Here is a 19,673-nt window from a genome sequence, read left to right as displayed (position 1 = left end):
CATCTTGATTCCTTCAGTTTTCACTATTTTTCCTTGTTTGATAGCAAGTGTGGCACATTTGTCCAAGCCAAACTCCATTACAATATCTTGGCTATATATACGGACAGTGTTGTTGTTGTTGTTGTTGTTATTATATTCTAAATAGATGCTTGTGACCTGCAGAGCAATTCAGCTAGGGCCACCTGCTTCCCAGCACACTCAGAACTGTAGCTATAATTTTGGCATCCTTCACCACCCCTGTGAATTACATGTTAGAGCAGGCATGACCTTCCCCATGCTACCCCTCTGTGGCTCCCCCCTTCCCTGAGAATCACCCTGGTTCTAACCCAGGGGTGGGCAATTAATTTTCCCAAGAGGGCTACATGACAAAGTGGGACTGTTCTGGAAGCCCGAACCAACAGAGCGATGAAGGTGCATACAGTATGGCACACACGCATGCACACGCATAAATTGACAGGAGAGAAAAAAAGCAGTCGCTGTCAAAATGAAAGCAATTCATGCAGATCTTGTGGCCCTCATGATGCCTGGCTCAATTCTAGTCACTGCAAGAGGGATCTTGGAATCCTAGTGGACAATGACTTAAAATATGAGCCAGCGAAAGGTAATAATAATAATAATAATAATAATAATAATAAATGAAGAAACAGTGGACCACTTGGTAAGGTGTTGCAAGAAGATTGCACAAACTGATTACAAGCAGCGGCATGACAAAGTAGCAACAATGGTGCATTGGAAGATCTGCAAAAAATATCATTTGCCTGTAAGCAAAAACTGGTGGGATCATAAAATAGAGAAAGTCATAGAAAATGATAAAATTAAACTGCTCTGGGACTTCAGAATTCAAACAGACAAGCACCTGCAACATAACACCCCAGACTTAACAATTGTCGATAAGAAAGACAAAAAAGTCTGGATAGTGGATGTGGCAGTGCCTGGAGACAGCAGAATAGACGAGAAAGAACTGGAGAAGATAACAAAATACAAAGACCTACAAATAGAAATAGAAAGACTGTGGCAAAAGCAAGCAAGGGTAGTACCAATAGTCATAGGCTCCTTGGGTGCAATCCCAAAACAACTGGAGCACCACTTGAACACCATTGGCATTGATAAATTCGCGATTAGTCAATTGCAAAAGGCGGCCTTACTAGGAACTGCTTCCATCCTGCGACGATATCTGTAATACCATCAAACATCCACATCTGCCTATCCCAGGTCCTGGGTAAGGACTCGATAGGTAGACAAAATGCCAAATCCAGTCTGAACATCTGACTGACTGTGCGATGATCAATAATAATAATAAAGTTGGAAGGGACCTTGGAGGTCATCTAATCCAACCCCCTGCTCAGGCAGGAAACCCTATACCAGTGGTTCTCAACCTTTTTAATGCCGCGACCCCCAACCGGTCGTAAGTCGAGGACTACTCAACCGGTCGTAAGTCGAGGACTACTCAACTGGTGCAGCACCGTTTGCAGAATGGGACTTTTGGCGGGCTCAGCAGGGCAGAGACAGCCTGGACAATTCCTATTGGCTTTTGAAAGCCAATAGAATTAGACTCTATTCAAGAGAGTCTATTCTATTGGCTTTCAAAAGCCAATAGAATAAAAGGGAGTAGCACAGCTAAGGAAAAGGGGAAAAAATGGCGGACTGCGTTGTTTGGCGACCCCCGTGAAATGGTCGTTCGACCCCAAATGGAGTCCCAACCCACAGGTTGAGAACCACTGCCCTATACCATTTCAGACAAATGACTGTCCAGTCTCTTCTTAAAAACTTCCAGTGTTGGAGCATTCACCACTTCTGGAGGCAAGCAGTTCCACTAGTTAATTGTTCTTACTATCAGGAAGTTTCTCCTTAGTTCTAGGTTGCTTCTCTCCTTGATTGGTTTCCACCCGTTGCTTCTTGTCCTGCCTTCAGGCGCTTTGGAGAAGAGCTTGACTTGCTCTTCTTTGGGGCAGCCCCTGAGATACTGGAAGGCTGCTATCCTGTCCCCCCTCGTCCTTTTCTTCATTAAACTGGAGATACCCAATTCCAGCAGCCGTTCCTTGTATGTTTTAGCCTCCAGTCCCCTAATCTCTCTGGAGATTCTCCGTCATCCAGATCATGGTTGTCGCAAAGGTGCTTTTTCCAAAGGCAACTGGACTTTGTTTTTCCTTGATGTCAGTCTCCTTGCAGTATAAATCCTTCTATCCTCTACCATTCATTCAATCAGAGCTGAAGAAGCTTCTGGGATAAGAAGCGAAACGTCTCCAAGGGTAAACAAAGTCCTGTTGCTTTTGGAAAAAGCACCTTCGGGATATGAGCCAGCCATATGCTGCAGCTGCCAAAAAAGCCAACACAGTGCTAGGCTGCATCAACAGAGGGATAGAATCAAGATCACGTGAAGTGTTCACACCACTTTACAAGACTTTGGTGAGGCCACACTTGGAATCCTGCATCCAGGTTTGGTCACCACGATGTAAAAAAGATGTTGAGACTCTGGAAAGAGTACAGAGAAGAGCAACAAAGATGATCAGGAGCCTGGAGGTTAAAACATATCAGGAATGGTTGCTGGAATGGATATGTTAGGAAGGACTAGAGGCAAAATAACAGTAGTGTTCCAATATCTAAAGCAGGAGTAAGCAACCTTGTCCCTTCTATGACTGGTGGAGTTCAACTCCCAGAATTCCTGAGCCAGCCATGCTGAGGGGAAAGGGAGAGGTTTCCAAGCTGAGCCATGCTGGCTCAGGAATTCTGGGAGTTGAAGTCCACGAGTCATGAGGGGGCCATAATTTCCCCATGCTGGCTCAGGAATTCTGGGAGTTGAAGTCCACCAGTCATAAAAGAGCCAAGGTTGCCTACCCCTGATCTAACAATCCCCAACCTTTGGGGCTTGGTGGACTGGCTGGAGGGGGGGGAGAGGAGAACTGGGCCACGTGAGTGGCAGGATGGCGCAGGCATGCACACACACAGCCCTTGCGCTAGTGGCAGGCCGGCACGCACATGTGCAGCATGGGCCGGTGTACACGTGTGCAACTGCCCCCCTGCCCGCCCTTTGCACACACACTCCTGCCAGCCAGTCGCACGGCCCAATTCTGAATAGGCCACAGCCCTGTAGTGGGGTTAGGACCCCTGATCTAAGGGGCTGCCACAAAGAAGAAGGAGTCAAGCTATTCTCCAAAGCACCTGAAGGCAGGACAAGAAGCAACGGGTGGAAACTAAGCAAGGAGAGAAGCAACCTAGAACTAAGGAGAAACTTCCTGACAGTGAGAACAATTAACCAGTGGAACAACCTGCCTCCAGAAGTCGTGAATGCTCCAATACTGGAAGTTTTTAAGAAGAGACTGGACAGCCATTTGTCCAAAATGGTGTAGGGTTTCCTGCCTGAGTAGGGGGTTGGACTCGATGACCTCCAAGGTCCCTTCCAACGGTGTTATTCTGTTAATTATCAGAGTACTGGGCCTGACAGGGACAACAGCCACAGAGTCGGATGTCATTTGGGGGCCGTACAATAGCCTGCTCTAACACAGGGGCCTTTATAACCTCATTGTATGCACCCAGGTGTCCTTATGAGGCTGGCACATGCAGGTCTGGCCATGGCTGAGAAGCGGCCGATAACAGAATTTGGGCAATTTGGTGGCAATCCAGGATCCATCCAGGCCAGGACCTATTTTTCCTGCCCTGGGCTCAGCTTAGGAACAGAGCCGGCCCTGCCATAATTAGCCACGGTGGTGCTGAGCCTACAAATCCACCTTGCTGTGTGTTCTCCGAGCGCCGGGCCTTGCAACCTTGCATTATCGTTAATTACTGCACCAGCTCTGCCATCCAGAAGATTGTCATCCCCTGGGCTGCTTCCCACTGAGGATGGCAGCGGGCATCCGATTTAGAAAGGAGTCCGTGCACGGCGTGTGTGCTGCGAACGGAGGGCTGACCTCAGAGTCAGCAGCCTTGGCGTCTGCCTTCTTTGCCAAGCACTTAAGCTCTGGCTCTCTCTGCCCTGATCACTTTACCCCGGGGAGGGAGCTGGCCCCTGGCACCGGTCCCTGCCAAGATGCCACCCCATGCCTAGGGAAACACAGTGGTCGGGGGCTTGTCTTGCTGGTGGCGGGGAAGGAAGGAAGGAAGGAAGAATGGAGGAAGGAAAGAAAAGGAAAAGAGGAAGGAGGGTGGGAGAGAGGAAGAAAAGGAGAGGAGAAAGGAGAGGGAGGGGAGGGGAGGGGAGGAGAAAGGGAAGGGAAGGGAAAGGGAGGAAGGAAGGAAGGAAGGAAGGAAGGAAGGAAGGAAGGAAGGAAGGAAGGAAGGAAGGAAGGAAGGAAGGAAGGCTTGGCATAATAATAATAATAGAACAGAGCCAGAAGAGACCTTGGAGGTCTTCTAGTCCAGCCCCCTGCTCAAGCAGGAGAACCTATACCATCTCAGACAAGTGACTGTCTAGCTAGCCTCTTCTTATAAAACCTCCAGAGATGGAGCGCCCCCGATTTCTGGAGGCCAGCTGTTCCACTGGTTAATTGTCCTCACAGTCAGGAAGTTTCTCCTTAATTCCAGGTTGCTTCTCTCTTTGGTCAATTTCCAACCATTGTTTCTCATCCTTCCCTCTGGTGCTTTGGAGAACAACCTGACCCCCTCTTCCTTGTGGCAGCCCTTCAGATAGTGGAACACTGCTATCATGTCTCCCCTATTTCTTCTTTTCTTTAGACTAGCCAAACCCAAGTCCTGCAGCCATTCTTCGTATGTTTTGGTCTCCAGGCCTTGGATCATCTTAGTGGCTCTTCTCTGAACTTTTTCCAAGGTCTCAATATCTGTTTTGTGATAGGGTGACCAAAACTGGCTTCAGTATTCCAGGTGTGGCCTCACTAGGGCTTTATAATACTTTATAATACTTATAATAAAACTAATACTTCACGTGATCTTGATTCTATGCCTCTGTTTATACAACCCAGGATTGTGTTAGCTTTTTTGGCTGCTGCTGCTGCTGCTGCACACGGCTGGCTCATATTGAAGTGATCATCCACTAGGACTCCACTAGGACTTGTGGACTTCAACTCCTACAACAGACAACCGTTTGATTGCGATGGTATAAGGTCTCCTGCCTTGGGCCAGGGTTGAACTAGAAGACCTCTAAGGTCCCTTCCAACTCTGTTATTCTGTTATTTATTTATTTTTTATGGGGAATAAAAATAATATAAAATCTCACTCTTGCTACTGAACTAGTCTTCTATTATAATGCATTTTGGGCATGTGGGAAAGCAAAATTAGATTCTGTCTCTTTTTTTTATTATTGTAAACCACCAGAGGACAATTAATATTTTAACAATTGCAAATGCAACTGCCGCATTTGCAGTAATGACCCACGTGCCATGAAATCACCACCAAAATGTCCCTCTCAACAAACCTGCGTCTCAGGGCTGCGATGTTTCCACACCACTGTGACACGAAGGCCAGCTTTCTTTCCCTTTTTAGCCAGCACCAACATGCAACTCGACTGTCGGCTAATTCCAGTACAGAAATCTGTGATTATTTATAGCAGGGGTCTTCAAACTTGGCCCCTTCATGACTTGCGGACTTCAACTCCCAGAATTCCTCAGCCAGCGTGGGGGAACTATGGCCCCTTTGTGACTCGTGGACTTCAAATCCCAGAATTCCTAAGCCAGCATGGGGGAACTATGGCCCCTTCATGACTTGCCGATTTCAACTCCCAGAATTCCTGAGCCAGCATGGGGGAAACTTTGACCCCTTCATGACTCACGGACTTCAACTCCCAGAATTCCTGAGCCAGCATGGGGGAACTATGGCCCCTTCATGACTTCAACTCCCAGAATTTCTGAGCCAGCATGGGGGAACTATGGCCCCTTCATGACTTCTGGACTTCAACTCCCAGAATTCCTGAGCCAGTATGGGGGAATTATGGCCCCTTCATGACTCGTGGACTTCAACTCCCAGAATTCCTGAGCCAGTATGGGGGAACTATGGCCCCTTCATGACTTCTGGACTTCAACTCCCAGAATTCCTGAGCCAGCATGGCTTGGCTTGGAAGCCTCTCCCTTTCCCCTCAGCATGACTGGCTGAGGAATTCTGGGAGTTGAAGTCCACAAGTCATAAAAGGGCCAAGTTTGAAGACCCCTGCTTTATAGCCTTTCCTTTGAAACACTGTCAAGGTGTGGTCAGAAAAAATCAAAATGGTGGCTGTGGAGAATTCAAGCTCCACCCATTTTTGTACAAGTATTCCTCAACTTACGACAATTGAGCCCAAAATTTAGGCTGCTAAGTGAGAATTCTGTTAAGTGAGCTTTGCCCATTTTACGACTTTCCTTGCCACGTTCGTTAAGTGAACCACTGCAGTTTCTAAGTTATCTGAAATTTAAAACTTATCTGAAGTGGTACAGGGTCTCCTGCTTGAGCAGGGGGCTGGACTAGAAGACGTCCAAGGTCCCTTCCACCTTTATTCTGATTAACTATATTCCAAGTTAGTAACATGGTTGGTAAGTGAATCTGGCTTCTCCATGGACTTTGCTTGTCAGGAGGCTTGAAAAGGGGATCACGTGACCTTGGGAAACTGCAACCGTCATAAATGTGAGTCAGTTGTCAAGCATCCGAATGTAAATCACATGACTTTGGGGGTGATGCAATGGCCATAAGTGTGAAAAATGGTCATAAGTCATTTTTTTCAGCATTGTACTTCAAATAATCACTATTTCCTGCCTGAGCAGGGGGCTGGACTAGATGACCTCTAAGGTCCCAACTTTATTATTATTATTACTAAACAAACTGTTGTTAAGCCTGTATTCATTGCCCATAAGAACGGATGGAGCGTTGATTACCCTGTGGCGTTCACTCCTTGATATTTTTAACAACTCCACAAGGCCCTGCTTGTTCTGCCCTTTTAATTACAATTTTTAATTTTTGCTTTTTTCTTTTTCTCTCCTGCCTCAAGTCTTTCCTGCCCTCAGCCCTGCCTCTTTTCCAGCAAGTCTCCAAAGGCTACTCTTTCATTACATTAAACAAATGCAAATAATCCACCCTTTGATCATGATTATCATCCACTGGCTGACTTTAAATAAATACACCGGCCAGGATGTCTTTCTCCTAATTGGTTAAGCTTTGCTGCGCAACCACAGCGGAAGCCTTGCAGATCCAAAGGGCTGATTTTAAGCTGTTTGTTCTGAAACAGTAATTCCACTGGTGTTACTGGTTTAATTGCTTTTAGCATCGGGGGTTTATAATTTTATTTATTTTTTTGGTCAACCCTCAAGAAACTCCTCTAGCTTGCAGTATGTTAAGGACAGTGAATAAACCATAATTTCAAAAGGTTTGTGGTCCTTTTTCCTTCTGGCCTGGCACCTTCAATTAAAACCTTTGAGTTCCATTAGGGCTTAAATACGGCCTTCCTTGCAGCTTCAATGACTGCATTCACATAATCCTGCCATGCCGGGTCAATAAAAAAAAACCCGTGATGCATTGGCCAACATAATAATTACGTTGAAAGGGACCTTGGAGGTCATCTAGTCCAACCCCCTGCTCAGACAGGAAACCCTATACCATTTCAGACAAATGGCTGTCCAGTCTCTTCTTAAAACCTTCCAGTGTTGGAGCATTCAGAGCTTCTGGAGGCAGGTTGTTCCACTGGTTAATTGTTCTAACTGTTAGGAAGTTTCTCCTTAGTTCTAGGTTGCTTCTCTCCTTGATTAAAACCTTGCCATTCGATTAAACCTTGGTTTGGGTTTGTGTGCAGTCAGAAAACAGGGGAATCCCCTCAGCTGTCTGAACCCGCTTAATTTTGCTCCTTTTTAAATTTCTGCGTGCTGAATTTTACAGCAGGACAAACGTTTCTTTCCTCTGCAGAAGAGTGCGCAGTTTGCATCCCATTTCAGTCTGAGCTCGGCTCTTCGGCTGTTTGAAATCTGGTTTTTGAAAAGGAGACCGCGCAATTTACTGTTAACAGCAGAATTAAGGCTAGTTCTTCCGAATTTGAGAGCTGCAAAATGTTTTTTTTTTTTTTAAGAGCGCTCTGGAGACCCTTTGTGCTGCATCTGGAACGGTTTGCGATTTCAGATAGAGTGCCCCTGAAGCTGGAGGCTCCACTTTACCTGCCACGATTAACCAATGCAGAGGAGCGTGCTCGCCCATTGCTGTTTTGCACCCTCCTTGCTGCAACTGTTCCTCAGCCCGCGTTAACAAACCCCCAAATAAGGACTTTCAGCCTCCTCTCCGCCCAGTCAAAACCCGCATGGCATGGAAAAAATAAAAGCTCCGCTCCGCGCTAATAATCCGCGTTCCGGGTTTTCCCTCCAGCTCTTTGTGCGCCGGTCCCCTCCTGGCCCCGCCTTCGCGCCTTTCTCCTCCCGCCCGTCTTCTTTCCCCGGCCACGCCCCCCCCGCGGCCGCCATTTCGCGGCTCTCTCCAGCCGCTTCCCGCCAAAAGCTGCACATCATGGAGGCCCCGACGTCAGCGCGGGCAAGAACAAAGGGCGGCGGGCGGCGCATGCGTCGTGGCCCCAAGACTTGCGGCCTCGGCGGGCTTTCACCTAAAACCCTAAAGTTAATCAAATTTATGGCGATTTTAAAATAACGAAAAAAGCTCTTTCCATAAATAAATGCGGGTTTTATCGATTGCACGCTTGGGTTCTTGCAAAAGGCATTCCCCCTCTGCCTTTTTATTGCCCGCCCAATCCTTTGCACTGTTGCTGCAAAGAAATATCGGTAGTTCTCGACTTATGCCCACAATAGAACCCAAAATTTTTGTTGCTAAGTGAGACACTAAAGTGAGTTTTGCCCCATTTTATGGCCTTTCTTACCACAGCTGCTAAGGGAATCATTGCTTAAGTTAGTAACACGGTGGTTAAGTGAGTTGACTTGTCTTGTCAGAAGGTCACCAAAGGGGATCACACAACTCCAGGACACTATGACCGTCATAAATATGAGTCAGTTGCCAAGTATCTGAATTCTGATCACGTGACCATGGAGAGGGGGCAATGATTGCAAGTGAAAAATGGTCACAAGTCCCTTTTTTCAGAGCTGTTGTAACTGAATGGTCACTAAGGGAGCTGTCGTAAGTTGAGGACTATCTGTCAATTCTATTTTTTGCAATTTAGGATGCGAGCCTAATTAAGATTTGCAATGGAGCAGGTGAATCGAAATGCGGCCCACGGAGAACAACCATTTTGAGAAGCATAATTTACTTTGGTCATGCTAAGCCTGATTTTTTTTTGCGGCAGGGTATTAAATTCTATTTCTCTTGGCGGAAGGACTTCGAAACCTGTTTTTCTGCCCTCCCGAGCAAAGCTGGATTGCATTTCTATAATTGGCCCCGCCAAATTAAAAAGGACTTGAACGCGTTTATAGCCTGCACTTAACCCGGTTATTTAAATTAACCCTTTTGGAGGGTTTGCACATTTTTAGGATTTGACAGGATGAGTCACGAAATAGCCTGAGGTTAACATTAACCAGATTTAGCAAATTGAGCAGGCAGAAACCGTGCTTGGCTGACTTACCGGTAGGAGTTTTGGTGGGAAAGCAAGCAGATTTACTTGCGCAACAGGCAACGCCTGCTTGCCGCTAACCGAGCTTCCTTGCAATTTGGTGTGTTGTGTGAATCCAGTCCTGCCAGATTAAAAACATGGGCTAATTAGGAACCATATGAAATGGATTGTGTGAATCCACTCTCTGTTTGAATTGCTGGATTATGGCAGGAGATAAATCCAATAAAAGAATAACAGAATAATAGAGCTGAAAGGGGCCTTGGAGGTCTTCTAGTCCAGCCCCCTGCTCAAGCAGGAGACCCTACACTGTTTCAGACAAATGGTTGTCCAATCTCTTCTTTAAAACCTCCAATGTTGGAGCATGCAAAACTTCTGGTGGCAAGCTGTTCCACTGGTTAATTGTTCTCACTGTAAGGAAGTTTCCCGTTAGTTCTAGTTTGGTTTAAGGGGATGGAGTGTCTTAACATGCATCTCTTTCGAAGGAAAACAATGAATTCAAGTGGCTTTTTTTAAAAAAAAAAATCTATTTTCATCTACAAACTGCATCTGTGATTGTATATTTTTTCAGAAATCCCAGCAATTTAACCAATTATTAAATAAAATTTAATGCAAAGGATGGATTTGTTTAATATGTATCCAATGTTCAAAATAACCATTAATCGGAGAGAAGCGGACAATGATAAAATGTGTCTATGCATTGCCACAAAAACTCTGCCCCTTACTAATTGCGTGTGATGTCACCATACAAGCTCCACCTTTTCTGACTTGCATTATGACATCACATTGCATGTTTCAGCACTTTGGCATCATCATGGTTAGGGATGGACATTTACATATATGTGTGAGTGTATGTGTATCCTAGGATATTATGCCCAGTCAGTTTCATTAGTTTATTAAGGTTCAAGGTATTACAAGTAGTCAGAATAATTACAGAATAAGAGTCCTCGAGTTACGACCAAGTTAGTCCTCAAGTTATGACCATCATGAAGCCTGCCCATTACAAGCACGGGTCCTAATGGTTATAAAATATGTATGATGGTTTTTTTTTTTGTAGCAGTCATTGAACAAATGCGGGTGGTCATACAACAAGCGCTGCAGCTGTTAAATGAACACCGTGGTCGTTAAGCAAGCCCACGGTTCGCTATGGCACGGTTTTGCCGAAAACCGGAAGTAGGCGCTAGTTTTCAGCAAAACCAGCCTTAAAACCTGGTCACGTGACCACGGGCACGCTGCAAACGTCTGTAAATGTAGCTATCTTGCTAAGCACCCGGAATGTGTTCACATGACCAGGTGATTTGTCGGAAAAGCTTTTCCAAATACGTTGTAACTTCAAATGGTCGCTAAATGACCCATCGTAATTCGAGGACTATCTCTTAAGTCACAGAAAATGGGTGATTTGGGTATGTTGTGCCAACCCCTGCTAAGCATGTTATGTGAACATCAGTTGCAAACTCCAGTTACCAGAAAATAAATAATTTTGGGGTGATACCGTGTTTTCCCAAAAGTAAGGCCTACTCCAAAAATAAGCCCTAGCTTGATTTTTGGGGTGGGCCTAATATAAGCCGTACCCCCAAAATAAGCCCTAGTTTGGGGGCGAGGCAGACACCTAAAAATCAAGCTAGGGTGGGGGTGGGCAGTGTGTGGAGCTGCCCCACCCGCCCTGCACCCACTTACCTTGCAGCCAGGCCTCTCCTCACTAGTCCATTTCTCAGGCCTCTTCTGCAGCCAGGCCTCCATTTCTCAGTCACGGGCCTTTCCGGAAGGCCATTGCAGCCGAGAACTGACCTATGGATTCAATCCATAGCTCGGTTCTGCAAGACCGCTGCAGCCGAGGACCAAACTATGGATTGAATCCATAGCTCGGTACTCGGCTGCTTAGGCCTTCCGGAAAAGCCTGACTGCAAAATGCAGGTCCGAATGCAGCTGCAGAACTTCGGTCCCAGAAGAAGTGGACCGGCTGGGTGGGGCCTACCCCAATATATATATATATATATATATATATATATATATATATATATATATATATATATTCGGGGAAAGTATGGTGTCTCTTTTGGAGGCTATATATATATATATATATCTATATATATATATATATATATATATATATATATATATATATATATATTCGGGGAAAGTATTCGGGGAAAGCATCTTCTCTTGCTCTTCTCCCAGAGGGACCCCCACACCATCCTCAACAAGACGAACTTTGTGCAAAAGAATTTAACGGATGGAAGTTGGGACAATAGGACTCAAGGACCACTAAGCCACATCAGAACATTTCTCTTTTTTAACAGGATTTCTATTGACACTTGAAAAAAAGGAAGTTAAAAAAAAACTAATACAAAGTCGCAAGAAGTAAGGAAGGGGGGAAAAAAAAGGAACGCAAAGATGGAAAGCAAAAAAGTGCAAGGGAAGGAAAAAAGAAAGATGAAGAAAAACAGAAAATAAAAAAGACACAAAGAAGCCACCTTTTCAGAGAGGGTCCTCGACTTACCACGGTTCGTGGGTAGTGACCGTTCAAAGTTACAACGGCATGGAAAAAAGTGACTTATGACTGTATTTCACAGTTATGACCATTGCAGCATCCCTATGGTCACGTGACCAAAATTCTGATGCTTGGCACTGATTCATATTTATGACCGTGGCTGTGGCAAGCAATGTCAACGGAGGAACCAGATTTGCTCAACAACCAGGTTACTAACTTGTCAACCGCAGTGATTCACTTAACAATTGTGGCAAGAAAGGTCGTAAAACAGGGCAAAACTCACAAGATGTCTCCCTTAGCAACCAAAAAATGCAGCAATCCTCGTCGCAAGTCGAGGACTGCCTGCATATCAATGCGTTTCAATCCTCCAGGAAGGAAAGTGGGATTTTAACAGTACCATGGAGCCAAAAAAAAAAAAAAACCAACAAAAACGGTTAAACTCAAATACAAACGCCAAAAGTTTCAAGCCATCTCAGAAATAAGCACCATGGTTTTTTAATACATTAGTATTGGTAACTGGTAAGGTAATAGTAACCTGTCTCATTTGTAATTTGTTATCTTCATAATCCACCCATATTCCCCTTCCTTGGTCCCCCCTCCTCACCGTGATTTCAATCCTACATCGGTTTATCCCACTATTTCTTAACTCAGCAGTTTTAACCTGTGGGGACTTCAACTCCCAGAATTGCCTCAGTTCTAATAGCTGCAGACACACACACACACACACACACAGAGAGAGAGAGAGAGAGAGAGAGAGAGAGAGAGAGAGAGAGAGAGAGAGAGAGAGAGAGAGAGCTGACAGAGGAATTCTGGGAATTGAAGTCTCCACAACTTAAAACTGCTGAGATTGAGAAAAAGCGGCTTATACACTACACATGACGAGAATTAAACCCAGAAACACCATTGGAAATGAGGGCAGTCATTAAGAAAGTCACCATGAGATCTGCCCAGTTTTAATGAACTTTTTTTTTTGCGGTGGTCATTAAATGAAGCCGTTTCACTTAATGGGCTTTTTTTTTTTTTGCCAAAATCCAGAAGTAAACACTCTAAAACAAAACAAAACAAAAAAACAGAACGAAAAAATCACAGTCAAAAATCGACGCCACAAATGGTCTTAAATATAAGCTGGTTGCCAAGTGTCCAAATGTGATCACACGGCCGTGGTGTGTTTGCCTTTGTGTGGTGTTCGGGTGTGTGCGTGTGTGCAGCTCATAGAACTCCAGAACCGGGTCCTAAGTAGCTTTGGGAGGCCCATCATAACTTGGAACTGTCGTTAAGCGAGGACTACCTGCAGGCCACCAATGAAGGAAGTGAGCTGCAACTGAGAACACGTCGTTCTTTGAATACAATTTCTTAATCCAAAAAGGGTCTATCAGATCGGGCTAACATGGCTGTTCTGCAATCCAAACATGTCTCCAAGAAACCTGGACTACAATGCCTCTAATTCCCACCCTCCCTGGGCCAAACTATTTGGGAGAGTCCAGGGCCTCTAAAAGAGAGATACCGTGTTAGAAAAACCAAACAATGTCACACAAACAGACTGAAGCGGATTCTTTTCCCCTCAAAATTGAGGCTGGATTCAAAAGAATCGACAGATTATGAATTCGACATTGCAAAATCAGCCGGTTCTGTTGAAAGCCTCCGCTTAAAAAAAAGGGGGGGTTGAAAAGAAGAATTTCAATTAGAGCCACGTTCTCGCTTTATCTCCGCTGCCATTTTCTTCCTCATTTAGGCAGCCCATTAATCCACTGGGTGATATGGCAGGCCTGACCTCATGAAATTCAAAAGGAACAAAAAAAAAAGTAAAAAAATAAATAATCACTCCCCCCCCCCTCCTTTCCTAACCTCTTTTGGCAGTTTTCCAGCAGGATAAAACACAGGCCAGACTTGTAGAAATCTCAGCTGCTTGGGAACCATCTACTGGCTGCTGGTATTATTATTACTAACTGCCAATGCAAAGCTGCTAAGCTGGATTTCAGAATTTGCAATGTCGAAATTCGACGCTTTTGACTGGCGGCCGGCAAAGGAGAGTTGCAACAGATGCCGTAAACCAGGTTTGTTTGTTAAGTTTGGAAACCAGACAATGTTTGGATTCAAATCTGTGCTCCTCTGACACAGATAATAAATCTCAGTGTAGCAAACGGAGGGTTAATCTGCACCTGCTGCCTGCTGATCTGGGCTTTTGCAGATAGTCCTCCATTTACAACCGTTTGCTTAGCAACCATTCGAAGTTACAACGGCACTGGGGAAAAAAAGGCTCTCTAAACCGGCCCTCGTGTTTATGACCAGCACTGCATCTCCATGGTCATGCGATCAAAATTTGGTTTGGCAACCGCATGTATTTACAGTTGCAGCATCCTGATATCATGCGACGGCAAGGGATCTTATAGTATTGCATTTATATTATTATACATTCTACAGTTTTATCTTCTAATATTGTGAGCCATCCAAAGTTACCATGTGGCCAGATGGGCATCTAATAAATTGGATGGATGGATGGATGGATGGATGGATGGATGGATAGATAGATAGATAGATAGACTGTGTTCAGCAGGTCAGCGGTTCAAATCTCACCGGCTCAAGGTTGACTCAGCCTTCCATCCTTCTGGGGTAGGTAAAATGAGGACCCAGATTGTTGGGGGCAATGTAAATATATATATACATTGCTTACTGGTGTACACCGCTTAGAGAGTGCTTGCACTTAAAGCGGTATATAAGTCTCATAAATAGATAGATAGATAGATAGATAGATAGATAGATAGATAGATAGATAGATAGATAGATAGATAGTGGGTGAGGGTAGAATGAAGGAAGGAGTTTGAGGAAGGGAGGGAGGGAGGGAGGGAGGGAAGGAAGAAAAGAAGGAAGGAAGGAAGGAAGGAAGGAAGGAAGGAAGGAAGGAAGGAAGGAAGGAAGGAAGGAAGGAAAGGAAGATAGATAGATAGATAGATAGATAGATAGATAGATAGATAGATAGATGGTGGGTGAGGGTAGAAGGAAGGAAGGAGTTTGAGGGAGGGAGGGAAAGAAGGAAGGGAAGAAGGAAAGAAGGAAGGAAGGAAGATAAATAGATAGATAGATAGAGGGTGAGGGTAGAATGAAGGAAGGGGAGGGAGGGAGGGAGGGAAGAAAGGAAGGAAAGAACGAAGGGAAGAAGGAAAGAAAGAAGATAGACAGACAGATAGGTACAGGGTGAGAGTAGAATGAAGGAAGGAGTTTGAGGGAAGGAAGGAAGATAGATAGATAGATAGATAGATAGATAGATAGATAGATAGATAGATAGATAGATAGATGGTGGGTGAGGGTAGAAGAAGGAAGGAGTTTGAGAGAGGGTGGGAGGGAGGGAGGGAAAGAAGGAAGGGAAGAAGGAAGGAAGGAAAGGAAAGGAAGGGAAGGAGGGAGGGAGGGAGAGAGAGAGAGAGAGAGAGAGAGAGAGAGAGAGAGAGAGAGAGAGAAATACATTCCTGACTTTCCCAGGGGGCTTTTGACAAGCAGTCCATGGGAGAAACCATATTCGCTAAATGATGCCATGATTCACTTAACAGCCAGAGTGACTCACTTCACAACTGCAGCAAAAAAGGGATAAAAGGTGTGACTCATTTAACGACCACCTCGCTTAGCGATGGACAACGTTCTGATCACAATTCTGGTTGTAAATCAAAGGCTATCTTTACCTGGAGGCAATTTGGCTCTTAAAGGTCTGTGGAGATTCTCGAGTCACCCAGGTCATGGTTTGTCCCAAAGGTGCTTTTTTTCAGGAGGCAACTGGATTTTCTTGTTTTTTCTTTGAAGACGTTTCGCTTCTCATCCCAGAAGCTTCTTCAGCTCTGACTGGATGGTGGGGAATGGAAGGAATTATACTCTTTGCAGACCGCTGGTCATTTGTGTTCTTTCAGAGAGTCGTTGAGGCCACTTGGAGGTTTACCTCAGGGTCACCTGAGTGGTGCAAATGGGTGTTGAGCCTTCTTGGAACTGCTGAAAGGACTGTCTACCGTGGGGGGTCTTCAAACTTGGCACTTTTATGATTTGTAGACTTCAACTCCCAGAATTCCTCAGCCAGCATGCCTGGCTGAAGAATTCTGGGAGTTGAAGTCCACAAGTCATAAAAGGGCCAGGTTTGAAGACCCCTGGCCTACAGTCTACCACACAGTCCTTTCAGCAGTCCCAAGAAGGCTCTACACCCATTTGCACCACTCAGGTGGCCCTGAGGTAAACCTCCAAGTGGCCTCAATGACCCTGTAAAATAAGGCAAATGACTAGCGGTCTGCAAGGCGTATAACTCCTTTCATTCCCCACCATCCAGTCAGAGCTGAAGAAGCTTCTGGGACGAGAAGCGAAACATCTTCAAAGAAAAAGCAAGAAAGTCCAGTTGCCTACTGAAAAAAAGCAGCTTTGGGATACAACACAGTCCTGTCAGCAGTCCCAAGAAGGCTCCACACCCATTTGCACCACTCAGGTGGCCCTGAGGACACAGATAAACCTCCAAGTGGCCTCAACGACTCTCTAAAAGAACAGCACTAAAAAAAGTGACATGACCAGTTCTCACACTTACAACCGTTCCAGCATCTCCGTGTCACGTGATCAAAATTTGGCCGCTTGTCAACCGACTCGTATTTATGACGGTTGCCATCCTAAAGGGTGTCACGCGATCCCCTTATGAGACCTTCTGACGAGCCAAGTTAATGGGGGGAAGCCAGATTCTCTTTCACAACCTCGTTCCTAACGGAACAACTGCAATGATTCCCCTTAACCGCTGTGGCACAAAGGTCGTAAAAACAGGGCAAAATCCACACGAAATGTTTCACTTAGTAACGGAAATTCCGAACTCAATCGTGGTCGTTAAGTCGAGGACCTGTACAAAGTCACCCAAAAGCTCAACAGGTTTAACCCTCACCATGTCTTGTGAGACACCCCCCCCCCCATGCCGGAGGGCGCCTGGTTAGGGATGGCAGGTACAAAATAAACTGGGAAGGGATGTTCTTTCTGTTTGAAGCATTTTATAGCCACAAAAAAAGGAGATTGCATGAGATGCACACACACACACACACACACACACACACACAACCAGAGCCCGTGGCCTCTGCCACCCCCTTTTGCAATTTTCAGCTTTCTGGACACAGTTGCCAAAAATAACCTCTGCGGTTTCCACCGTTTAGAGGCAGGAAATTGGCCAAAACGGAAACGGAAACCAGGCACAACCTTAAGGCTTTACTTAAAACCTGCTAAAGATAGGGCAATGCCCTCTCTTCCCCCCCCCCCCCCATGGGAGGTCCCACATTGTTTTTAATCATCACAACTGCAACACCCCAGGAGGCTTTGGGTACTTTCTCCCAGCCCAGCCCACCTCACAGGGTCGTTGTTACAGAGCGAGGTGCTATACATGGCATTCCTCCTCTCCTCCACAAAAGAGGAGATAGGTATCTCCTCCACACATCCTAGGATGCGCTCTGTTTTAATTTGTTTAGCTTCACACATCCTGCTTTGCGAAGGGATGTCAGCCGAGTTTTCCACTGGGTAACGAGTTGGAAACCGCCTCCTCTGCTTCCTGAAAAATATATTTTTGTGAAGACCGGAAGGAACTTGAAACGTGGAATTGCCTTCCGCACATGTCCACCCAAGCTCCAGGAGGAAATCTACTACGGGTAGTAGTAAAATCAGGTCAAGTCAAATGGGGAAAACTGGATTCGCTTAAGGACCGCATTACTAATTTAGAACCTGCGGTGTTTCGTTTAATCGTAGCAAAAAAAAAAAATGGTAAAATCGGGTGTGATTCACTTAACAGCCGCCTGGCTTAGCAATGGAAATTCTATTCAGAAATTCTAATTCTGCAGATATCCTGTGTCCTGCTGAGACCAAGACAATGTTTAACTATTGTATCTGTTCGTTTACAAGTCATTTTTTAAAAAAAAAAAGTTAATTATAAGTAAGTCCCCGACTTACGACCACAATTGAGCCCCAAACTTCTGTCGTTAAGTGAGGTATTTGTGAAGTGAATTTTGCCTCATTTTGCAACCTTTCTTGCCACAGTCGTTAAGTGAACCAGTTAAGTTAGTAACACGGTTGTTAAGTGAATCTGGCTTCCCCACTGACTTTGCTTGTCAGAAGGTCACAAAAGGGGATCACGTGAGCCCCAGGGGACGCTGTGACCGTCAATAATAATAATAACAACAACAACAACAACAATAGAGTTGACCAACTCACAGAATTCCTCAGCCAGACACGCTGAAGTCTGCAAGTCATGAAGGGGCCATAGTTCCCCCATGCTGGCTGAGGAATTCTGGGAGTTGGAGTCTGCAAGTCATGAAGGGGCCATAGTTCCCCCATGCTGCCTCAGGAATTCTGGGAGTTGAAGTCCAGGGTTCTTCAAACTTGGCCCTTTTATGACTTGTGGACTTCAACTCCCAGAATTCCTCAGCCAGCCCTGGCTGGCTAAGTTGCCAAGTTTGAAGACCCCTGCCCTATACCGTATGTCGTCAGTTGCCATGTTACTAACAACAGCAGTGATTCACTTAACAAAATGTGGCGAGGAGTGTCATAAAATGGGGCAAAACTCACTTAATGTCCGTCTTGCTCAACTGCAGTCGTAAGTCGAGGACTGTGCGTAAAATAATTACTGTTAGCAACTGAAGGCCGAGCTGGGGAGGGCTGAACGGTGGGGTGAATTTGTAACTTTCCAACCCCAACAGACTTCTATTTAAGAACCTGAAGCCCATTTCCCCCGCCCCCCCCCACACACACCCTCACACACATACACAAAAGAGAGTGTAGTGAAAGCTGGTGAGAATCTGGATGTGCTGCATTCTTTTTTATGTCTAAATACTAAGGATATTGTGGGTCAAGAATTGGTGTTTCTCTGCCAAAGAAAGGTGTAATTATTTCAATGAAGTTCTTTTCCTAGAAGGCAACATTTTCCTGATTTTCCAGCTCGGTTTGACCTTTGTGATGTTTTTTTGTGAACGCAGGCGGCAAGTCGTCATCGCCTGGGCCGAGGATGATGTGATGCAGGTCTCAAATGGAGATGTCACGTCCAGACACACAAGCTGTATTCAATCAAGGCACTTAATCCGGAGGGCGAACAGATCTGTTTTTCAGGGTTTGCCCTACTCAAAGAGCTGAGTTTACCCAACTCACTGAAAAGACCCCCAACCCCCCCCCCCAACCAGCATTAAAACTCGCTGGGCATGTTGTGTGAATACGGCTTCTGGTTTTCTGAATAAGGTTCAGAAAGCAGCTTTGGGGTTTCTTTGCAGCAATTATTTCCCTGTGGCTAGGATGACACGGGGGGGGGCTTTTGGGGGACTCTTTTCAAGGGGAGGGGTCTGCAGGAAAGGAAGGCAAGAACGCCAAGATAATAATAATCAAGTTGGAAGGGATCTTGGAGGTCATCAAGTCCAACCCCCTGCTCAGGCAGATGGCAAAGCTTGTAAAAACGAGAGACAATTTGATTTAGTGGTTAAAGAACCTGGGTAGAAAGCAGGAAGCTGTAAGTTCTAGTTTTACTTTAGGCAGCAAAGGCAGCTGGGTGATTTTCAGCTAATCGCCAGGAGACGGTGAGTTCTAGTCCTGCCTTAGGCATGAAAGCCAGATGTGTGACTTTGGGTCAGTCACCATGAGGTGGTGAGTTCTAGTCCTGCCTTAGGCATGAAAGCCAGCTGGATGACTTTGGGCCAATCACCAGGAGGCAGTGAGTTCTAGTCCCGCCTTAGGCATGAAAGCCAGCTGGGTGACTTTGGGCCA

The 19,673-nt window shown here is 45.5% G+C and overlaps 1 long non-coding RNA gene across 1 annotated transcript in view; it reads left to right on the top strand.

The window, feature by feature from the left end:
* The window catches only part of LOC120300877, a 55,913-nt gene extending 36,860 nt beyond the window's left edge, over positions 1-19,053 (top strand). Inside the window, exon 3 of the long non-coding RNA XR_005554764.1 lies at positions 18,899-19,053. This is a non-coding gene — a long non-coding RNA (uncharacterized LOC120300877). The remainder of the gene's footprint in view (positions 1-18,898) is intronic.
* The last annotated feature ends 620 nt before the right edge of the window (positions 19,054-19,673 follow it).

This window comes from Crotalus tigris, unplaced genomic scaffold (genome assembly GCF_016545835.1).
Source record: "Crotalus tigris isolate CLP2741 ecotype Arizona unplaced genomic scaffold, ASM1654583v1 scf7180000024361.1375286210:1436186, whole genome shotgun sequence".
In the NCBI taxonomy this organism is placed as follows: Eukaryota; Metazoa; Chordata; class Lepidosauria; order Squamata; family Viperidae; genus Crotalus; species Crotalus tigris.
Note: the sequence above shows the minus strand (reverse complement) of the source record. Positions and strands in the feature narration are given on the sequence as shown.